The following is a 10,103-nucleotide window of genomic DNA, read 5'->3' on the forward strand; positions in this document are numbered from 1 at the left end:
TCCCACCCCTTCCCATAGGTGGGGAACCATGGCCAGCCTGTTTCTCTGGGTAATGCCTGGGGCAGCGAGAGACGGGTAGCTTCTCGTCCCACTGAGATAACTTAGGGTGAGGTAGGGTGCCATTTTACCATACTCTTTCCCCTAATCCTGTTACATCTCATATGGAGACTTCTGTTGATTTTTGAGGGGGCAGGACGGGAGTCGGGGAGTATTTTCCTTAATCTGAAATAAAAGTCATCTAGACAGATGTCTATGCAATGGATTCTCCTGGGGGGGAAACAAGCGTGTACAATGCTAGTAGTGACAGAGTTACAGCTACTTCTCTTCCACGCCTCCTCCCAACAATAAAGACTCAACTGGTCTCATTACAAGGTGCATCCCAACCTACCTCATTCTTAAAGCAATCAATTTCCAGGAGCTCACTGTAATCATATCATCAGCAAAGCCCTCATTAGGGATCAGCGTAGGAGCACTGAGATCAGAATTTGAATGCGTTGAAGAATGCTTGATGTAATGAGCCACCACTTTAATAAATAATTTGCTAAATATAAACATTCATGTGGTGAGCTGTTCAAATATGTGTACCAAAGTAACAAGTCAGATGGGAACAGTGGGTAATTTGCGATGTACACTACTTCTATCGGCAGGGGAATAAAACCCAATAACTTGAGGTACAGTCAAGCCTGCTTAATGTCAATATCAATTTGCTACATAAATCTGAGATTTTACCTAAGGTTTTCCAATAAGTGAACTGATCTTCTGGATGTTGAAAATGAAATCACTGAAGCAGAGGCATTTTTTAAATAATTTTTAAGCTCAAAAGTGAAATAATTATTCTAGTCTGCTCAGAATATTGCTGCATATACAAACCACACACCGAAACTGAAAACATGGCATGCCTTTGTCAAGTGGCAGCAGATGAAGAGCACCTTGCATGTGGGTTTACTACTGTGTCAGAAGAATGATGCAGAGTGAGGGCTTTTTCTTAATGTAACTTCTTTTACACTGAACAGAGATGGTCAAACACTACACAGGCAATCTCCTCTTTCAGGAATCTCAGCCAAAACACCAATGCCCAGTTCCCAGGAAGTAACACTGCCCCAGGAATTGACTCTAGTTACAGAGGCTAAGGCAGAGAGCAAATTCTTCCACTGTTTGCAATGGGTCCCCCCCAAAAGGAAAAATACCACAAAATTAACACTGCATTTCTCAAAGACTGGACAGCGCTCGCAACACTGAGGCCAGGTCTACATTAAAGTTAATTTGACGCAGCTATATTGCTCAGGAGTGTGAAAAATCTACCTGTTCAGAGGAAAAAGAAGAAGAGTGCCTTTTGAATTGAGAGAAAGGGCATATGAGAGAGCATGGATGGGTTGGTTCAAACTGTAATGCTCCTCTATAGCCCAGAAGAAACCTTATATGGACTATCTGATTCTCCGGGGACTGTGACATCAACCTTGCAATGCTGGTGGAATGGGAGTTGATATGATGTTTATTCAATATAGCTTTTGCAATTGGAAAAATGCACTCTCAAGGCAAATGTTTAATCAAACATGAAAATTGCTTAGTCCACTGATTTGACTGCAAGAAGGAAAAGAGAAGCTACAGGTAATGTTTTGTTATTTCTACATTTTTGTGACAATCATGTTCCAGACACCCCAAGAGGGCATCAGGGTCTGACCACCACAGAATATGCAATTGAATCAACTGGTTGTACACAATATTATTGTGTATAAATATATGTCAGATAAGATCTCTTATGAAAACTTGGCATGTTCTGAACCTGGTGGTCTTTATGAGATAGTGGTGGTAGTCATCACCACCTGTCCTCTCCTTGCATAATTTGTTTCACTATCAGATTTCCCCCAAGCGAGGCTGCACTGAGTTCTAATGCCATAACCAGGTTTTATTATTAAACCAAGCATTCTCTTTTCCCTTTTTACTGAATGTTAGGTTTAGTACCTTTACAAAATAGTAAAATAAAAAAATTAAGCAGGCTGGTGTAGTAAAGTTTAACACTTGCATTAAAAAAATTTAACTTCTTACTTTTTAAAAAAATTACTTACTTATTTTTCAAAGTGACAGTTTTAGCAGATTTCTTTTAGTGGATTTGCTTTTTGCTTTTTATGCACTTATTTTTAGCTACAATTAATTTTTTTTTGGTTGCCCATGGGTTTTATTTTAAAATCGTAATGACATTTAACGTGCTTTCTATTCACTACCAAGCATTCTTGTACACAAGTATTTAAAATACCTTTTAAATTTTCTTTTAAAATACCTCATCAGACTGCATGGCAAGTACCTTATATCTCTCTCTTTGGTTTTTTTAGGCCCCCAATTTTATTTATTTATTTATTTTTAGGGGGGGAAATTACTTTTGTTAAACAGGGCTCCTAATGTTCAGGATTAGTTTTTGCAACAAGTTTTTTGCTTCTTTGTTTTGCATTTTTTATTTAGCACTATTTGTTGGAGTTCCTTTTGCACCCAGCCCCAGTCTTCTCCTAATACTTCCCTGAGGAGTCCATAGTGACCTCCTTTAGATCTAGTCACTACCCAGTGCTCTGGAAACCTTCTCAAGTTTACATTTAGACATTGCTAAACTGCTGTGTTACGATCCTTGACAGCAAAGCTACACATATAAGAAACTATACATTACCTGCTCCAGATGAATGGACTCTGATCACTACATTGGGGTTCCCCCAACACCTTTTCCACTTGGTTCCCCAAGAACTCAGTTCAACTCCAGTCTTGTTACTCAAACTCCTTTATTTGGCATACACTAAAGCTACACAGCGTTGATTAGACTCAGATGTACAGGGTTGGTAGAGAGTATACCACACATCCAAAGTTACACTGAATCTCCCTTTCTTTATATACCTTTACACATTACATTACTTTACTTTCACTATATATTGCATTACAGGTTTGAGATTGGCTTGGTTACTTTGTAGGAACCAACCCCTGCACAGCATGCTCTGTCCCTGCACGATCTGTTCACGACTCTCTCTTTACCTCATCTTACATTCCAGGTTTTATTATCCATTGTTATTTCATCCATTGTAAATGGTTTCCTGGTTCTTAACTTAGTTAGTACAGACATTCTGTTTCCAGCTTGCTGATTCTTTTATCTTCCTAATCCTCCTGTCTCCCCATTCTGCTCCTGAGGGGCTGCCTTACCAACCAGACAATGAAGCTAACTCCAAGTACTTAGCATTGTACAACCCAAGAAAGGACAATTATGGACCATTACAGTTAAAGGGAAAACACTGAAACAACTTGAAACTGAAAAGATGACCCTTGTCATGGAAAACTAAGAATGAAGGAAATTTTCCCAAACCTGAAGAATCAGAAGTCACCATGCCAAGAGGGTTAAAAAACAGGCTTGTCAGCACTTATGAATATTAAATCCTTTCTCTTAAGGAAAACTCCAAAATTTGATGTGGTAGATCCAGCATATCAAAAATTTACTAATTTTATTATTTCTTTTTGTTCATTTGCTCAATAACATTAATGGATTATTAATTTGATTATGATATTTACTTTATCATAACTTCCTTTTCCAGGTGCCACAATTGCTGTTTTGGTGTCATCCTTTCAAATTGAAATGAACAGATACTATTTTAAAACTGTGGCAAAAATTATCCAGTTTGCTATGATAAATGAGTTGCCCCTGAGAGAAGATCAAGATATCATAAACTTCAAGGACTTAGACCTTATTCTGAACAATTCATCAGGAAGTTTCATCAACCTACTTAAATTTACTGCAGAACAAGATCCAAAATTCATGGCTGCGCTGAAAACCATTCCAAAAAATGCAAAGTACATTTCTGCTGAAATTCAGAATGAAATAATTGATATTAAGATGGTTATAGAAGATATCATTGAAGATATTCAGGAAAATGGTGATGTCAAGTGCTTCTGCCTGAGAGTTTGGCTACACTTGCAGATGTACAGCGCTGAGAGTTAAAGCTGTCTTCGTACAGCTGTGTAGGGAAAGCGCTGCAGTATGGCCACACTGACAGCTACCAGCGCTGCAGTGTGGCCACACTGACAGCTACCAGCGCTGCAGTGTGGCCACATTTGCAGCATTTGCAGCGGTGTTGGGAGTGGTGCATTATGGGCAGCTATCCCAGCGTTCAAGTGGCAGCAACGTGCTTTTCAAAAGAGGGAGGTGGGGTGGAGTGTGACAGGGAGCGTGGGGGAGAGAGAGAGTGGATTTTTGGAGCCGACACTGTGTCAGCTCCCTTCCTTGCAAATTCTGACCACTTCCCCGACCCCTCATTCACTCTTAAATGCAAATAGCCTGCAGACCAGATAAGCAGCTGCTCCGATGGACTCCCTTTCCGCCCCCCCCCCCCCCCGCCGTGCTGTTTCTCTCCTCAAGCAAACACTAGCTGTGGACATTCATCCGCCTGCCTGCCTCATTCACAGCAAACAGGAGCTGTGTTTGTTTTTTAGGTAAGCAGCTCTGGGAGCCCCGAATTCACAACAAAACAAAAAGAGGCATCATAACAAAACAAAGAGAGTTCTTTAGTTAAAAGCATTATGGGAAAATGCTGGAGGTCAGTTACAGCGTAGTAAGATTAATCACTGTTTACACTGGCACTCCAGTGCTGCAGCACCAGCGCTGCAGTCGTTATTCCCCAGGCAGAGGTGGAGTACAGCCAGCGCTGTAGCCAGGGAGATACAGCGCTGTATCTGCCTTGCAAGTGTGGATGGTGAGTGAGTTGCAGCGCTGTAAAGCCACCACCAGCGCTGCAACTCTCCAGTGTAGCCAAGCCCTGAGATGTGATACAAGGGATGCTGTCAATGTAGGAAATTTGTCCATTGTTTTACACTACACTAATAGCAAAAGCCACGGAGAGACTTATTGGAGTAGCCCAATTTCATGGCCTCACAACAAATTTTGAAAGACTTTCATGAACTGGGTCTCCATGAACTCAACTTTACTTTAGGTTCTTACCTTGAGGGAACCAATGTTATGTCAGGGTGCAAAAGAGGTGTACAAATGCATTTACACCAGAATTTACACAAGCAAATACCTTACAAGCAGTGCTTGAATCACCAGTTCCATCTGGTGGTTATTCATGTGTGAGAAGAACTCAGCAATGGCAGATGTTTTCTCAGCTATAAGTCTCTATACACATTTTTTCACAGGCATGAAGTGAGTGTGCTGTACAAAGGCCAGCATCTGCAAACACTCAGAGAAACAAGATAAACTGGTCACCTGAAAACCTAGGAAATAACCCTCAATAATTTGGAAGAGATTCAGAGTTATCTGCCAAACTTTGTGACTGGATATGGCAATCTGTTCAATGAATCAAGAGGGCTGTTGGAAGTTGCAAAATCATCTGAATTCTTGTTCTTAGCTGAGGTTATGAGAATGATTTTGAAAGTTTTGCTCTTGTGAACAACTATCTTCAAAAGGAAATAATGCACCTTGCTAAAGGAGTTGAATTGATTGCTATGGCCTCTGAAGAACATCAACAAAAGATAGACTTTTGAAAGTTTTTTCTCAGAGATTTTGTCCAGGCACCCTGTTTTGAAAGATGCATGTAATGAAGCATCAACATTAAATTGTGCCACCAAAAAAGCCAAGGTATTTCCCCAAAAGTTTCAAGATTCTAGGTTTCAACTTTCAAGAGTCACAGAGCACTTAGCAGGAATCCAAAGTGCAAATGAGCATAAGCAGTCCCAGATTTATCATGAACAGATTGATGAAACCAGTGGTGAATTGCAAAGGAGATTTTCTGAGAATAACTCCAAGTTATATAAAAGCTTGTCAGCAATCTATTCTACCAGCTCTTCAGACTTCTTGAAACTGGAATCACTGCATGCTTTGATTGACTTGCTTGGATTAGATATGATGAAGGTGAAAGTTGAAATGGCTGAATTTAAGCCACTGATAGATAAGAGACATTGCAAAGAATATGAAGATGTTCTAAATGCTGCCAAGGAATTAAAGAGGCTTTCCCATATATTTTTCCCATATAGTGGTCTTATTATTCAGAGCGTCAACTACAGGTGGTAAGAATTCCTTTTCTTGTTTGAAAAGAATATTATCACACTTAAGGATGAGCATGAGAGTGAGAAAGAGAGCGAGAGAGAGAGGGAAACCTCTATCTCCTGTCATATGAAAGTGATTTGACCTTAAAACAGAAACTGGATGTCTTTAAGGAAGAATTCAGACACTATTATCAGACTTCACATGAAAGTTCTGTGTAAAGTATAGACTGTTCATGCAACTAAAGCTGAAGAGCTATACTTTTATATTTCTGAATCTTTGAACGTTTTGAATGCTTGAATATTTGTTATACTGAACAATCACATAAATAGGAATCTTATTTTTTCTTATTTCACAAGAACAAAGTTTTTAAAAAGGCTTCTGACTGAGACTGCATGTTTCACTCAGTCTATGAACTTCTGAAGGCAACTGCCCCTCTCATCACGCAGGCTGCTCCCCGTGTTGATGTCCTGGCTATGGAACTGGATTTAGCTCTATGCATTCAGGCAGGCCACAATACCGCACATAATAATCTTAAAAATAATATACACTTTTCCCAGTTTATCACAGCATGTACATAACGCTGGCTCAAGCTTTATTGGGGGCTGTCGCGTCATGAAAAATATGACCTCCTAATTCACGGTATCCTAAATATAAACAGAACTGTATAAAGGGGGGTTCAAAACAGTTCCAGTGGAACCAAGCCTTGGCCTATCAGGGGCCCTTAAAGGATAAGGGCTTTGGGAGGGGGGTGATTGTTTGTTTGGGGAGGTATACTTCTCATTTTTTAGTTCTGTCACAAGGCCCTAGCCTTCTCTATTTAGTGCATCCTGAATGGTGTGTTCAGGGTCCTGTTTAGTGCTTTGTAGATTTCATTGTCATCCACACCAAAATAGGGAAGGGTATTATGGAGGTTGTTTTAGAGAAGTGAAAAAAGATGGTTTATATATGGCTGATTGCAGAGGACAATGCTATGAGAACAGAACTAACATGGCTGCAGCATGCAGTGATGTTCAAAATTGAATTCAGGTAAATCAGTATGCACCCTTCATCCCAGATGCTATCCACTCACTGAATCTTGTTGGAGAAGCTGCTGCAATGGCTGTTCTACTTTTTAAAATTGTTTTAACACTGTATACCCTGTTTTCTGTTTCTACTAGTGTTTGGGATGTGTTGAAAAAACATATTAGCATGACATTAAAATGCTGAAGCACGACAAGATGGTCAGCAAGGGTAGAGGCGATTCATCCACTACAAAATCAGATTGAGGGCATTCTTGATGCTTTAGATGAGATCAAGGTTTCACATTATTTTATGCCAGAAATTAAGTCAAAAGCCAATAGCTTACAAACAAACATTTCAGTTTTCATTTCTTGTTTTGGCCAAGGTGTGGTATATTTTCTTATAAAAAATTAACACCTTAAACAAAAATTGCAGAGTTCAGATCCTGACATTCAAATGGCTCATGGTTTAATTGGTGGCCTTTGTCAGAATTAGTCTTCAAGGTTCATTGCACATAAGAAGGCTGCTTCTTCACAGGCTGAAATGTTAGGAATATCCACACCATTCAAAGAGAAATGAGTTTGAAGGAGGGAAGTCATGCCAGGCAAACTAATGAAAGGTCATCAGTCCTGAGGAGTTCTTGAATGTGAGTTTTTCAACCTCATCTTAGGCTCAGTATTAACACAACTGGATAATAGGATGCATAAGTACAATGGAGTCAGAGAAAGGATTGGTTTTTCGATGGGCAAGAAACTGAAGTCTCATCAGTGAAGGCACGCTCAAAACCTAGGAAGCAGCTACCCTGAGGATTTAAACTCAGAGTTTTGAGAGTAAGACCAAGCTCTTCGCAAGTTTTTACGAGAAAATCTTTAAAGGTGACTTGAACTCAAAGGTGCCTATTGATCTCCTTAACTACATTCACAAAATGTCGTTGGATGTGAATTTCCCTAACACAGAAACAGCACTGCGTATTTTTTGCTGTCTTGCTGTAATCATGGCTGTTAATGAGAGACAGCAAACTAAAACTACCTATGAGTGTCTACAGTGAGCTCAGAATCAAGGCAGATAGACTGTGATGAGCTAACTAATGAGATTTCTTCAGAGAAGGCTCGAAGTTTCCTTTGCAAAAGTACTTAGTGGTGATTGTCAGGTTTTTTGCAGCACACAAGCAGGGAGGGGGGCAGATTTCAGTCATCAAACTGGGACCAGAACATCCTTGGCATTGGGCTGAATATAAAAAAATAAAATGGGTATTCAAGCAAGCCATGCTGGTTGTGAAAGTTCAGAATTATTCGAACTACAGTGAATCGACTGCATCATTTTCACTGCTGGAGAAAGAGATCTGTACCTCACGCTCCCCATTTACAGAATCCTATGATCAAATGAAAACAGCCCTCCATCTTCAAGACCCTGGGTCATCATAACTCCTACCCCTCTTGCCTAAAGGGCTGGTTAGCACTTAACAGCATGACTCCACAGAGCTATTGTTGAATAACACAAGGCAGTCCCTCCCTCTCTTGAGGGATATAACATTAATTTTCAATTTAAAACCTAGTTTCTGTTGCTCCATTCAAGAAGGGATTTTCTTCCCAGTACTTTACAATTCTGATGTTACTAGAAGGAGCTTGGTTTCCATGCCAGCTTCCAAAGCACTTTAAAAAAGAGAGCATGTTGATTAGTTTGATTTGCATAGTAATATGATTAATGAGATATTGAGACACCTCATGGCATATGACAGCAGCAAAGAGAATACAGAGAGAGTGTCCTTTTCTTCCAACAATGAACTTTATTGGAATTAAGATTATAGCATTATCTCTAAAGCTAAGCAGCGTGCCCCTGCTCCCTTAAAGAGCTTCTGCTTAGAACCTTTGCCAGCCCCTCCTACCTGGCTACCTACTAGAAATTTTTTTAAAAGTATATATATCTTCATATGTGAAAAGGTGCTTCTATCCAAAATAACACCTGCACAATAAGGATAGACCAGGGATCGGCAACCTTTGGCCCGCGGCCCACCAGGGTAAGCCCCCAGCAGGCCAGGCCGGTTTGTTTACCTGCCGCGTCCCCAGGTTTGGCTGATGGCGGCTCCCACTGGCCACAGTTGGCTGCTGCTTCCCGCCGCCCCCATTGGCCTGGAGCAGCGGGAAGCAGCAGCCAGCACATCCCTCGGCCTGCACTGCTTACCGCAGCTCCCATTGGCCTGGGACTGCGAACCGTGTCCAGTGGGAGCTGCAATCGGCCGAACCTGCAGACACGGCAGGTAAACAAACCGGCCCGGCCCACCGGGGGGCTTACCCTGGCGGGCAGTGTGCCAAAGGTTGCCGATCCTGGGATAGACTCACTGCCTTTTAAATAATATTTAGATGAAAAATGATAATTTATCCAATAGTTTGTTCTAGAGGCCCCTGGCATCTAGAGGCTCCAAGGATCAGGGCCCCATGGAGCCAGGCACTGTGCACACACAGTCTAAAAATAGCTCAATCTGTTTCATGTAAAATTATAATTGCACACTATATAACGTAAAGATCCCTTAATTCTACAGCATGTACAAAATTGTAGTATGTGAAGAACATGAGAGATATCTGTAATATTTGTATGATTATTATGTGACGTTCTGTTTGTTTGCAGATTACGGTGTTGCTGGCTAAAGGATATAAAGCAGGAAACAGTAGACATTTGGAAACTGTTAAAAGACAGCCCTGATGAAGAGGGGGGAAAGGCAAGGGTCTGCAAGAAGCTGACAGAAGCCTGGGTCTCCAGGAAATAGACAGGCCCAACTTATCCCAGGTACCCTAAGTCCTGAGGAAAATGCTAAGCTGTAGGTAAGACAATACACATGTAGGCCTCTTGCTGTTTTAACTCTTTTCCCTCTGATTGCTATGTTCCCATGGAAAAATAAACTAGTTCTGGTGTCACTGCATTTTCCTGCTGATCACAGCTTCTACAAGGAAGTGTCTGGCAGGCATCAAACCCAGCTGGGCCTGATAAGGAAACACAGGTGGTGAACAGGGGTGCTGTAGCCTGGAGCCCCAGTCTAAAGGTGGGATGAATCACAGGATTGCAGTCTGAAAGAAGTGCAGGCGCTGGGCATGTCAAAAAG

At 41.1% G+C, this 10,103-nt stretch overlaps 1 long non-coding RNA gene across 1 annotated transcript in view; it reads left to right on the forward strand.

Moving 5' to 3' along the window:
* The window catches only part of LOC120395201, a 64,767-nt gene extending 54,948 nt beyond the window's left edge, over positions 1–9,819 (forward strand). The window contains exon 4 of the long non-coding RNA XR_005592515.1: positions 9,632–9,819. This is a non-coding gene — a long non-coding RNA (uncharacterized LOC120395201). The remainder of the gene's footprint in view (positions 1–9,631) is intronic.
* Positions 9,820–10,103: the final 284 nt, after the last annotated feature.

This window comes from Mauremys reevesii, linkage group 1 (genome assembly GCF_016161935.1).
Source record: "Mauremys reevesii isolate NIE-2019 linkage group 1, ASM1616193v1, whole genome shotgun sequence".
NCBI lineage: Eukaryota > Metazoa > Chordata > Testudines > Geoemydidae > Mauremys > Mauremys reevesii.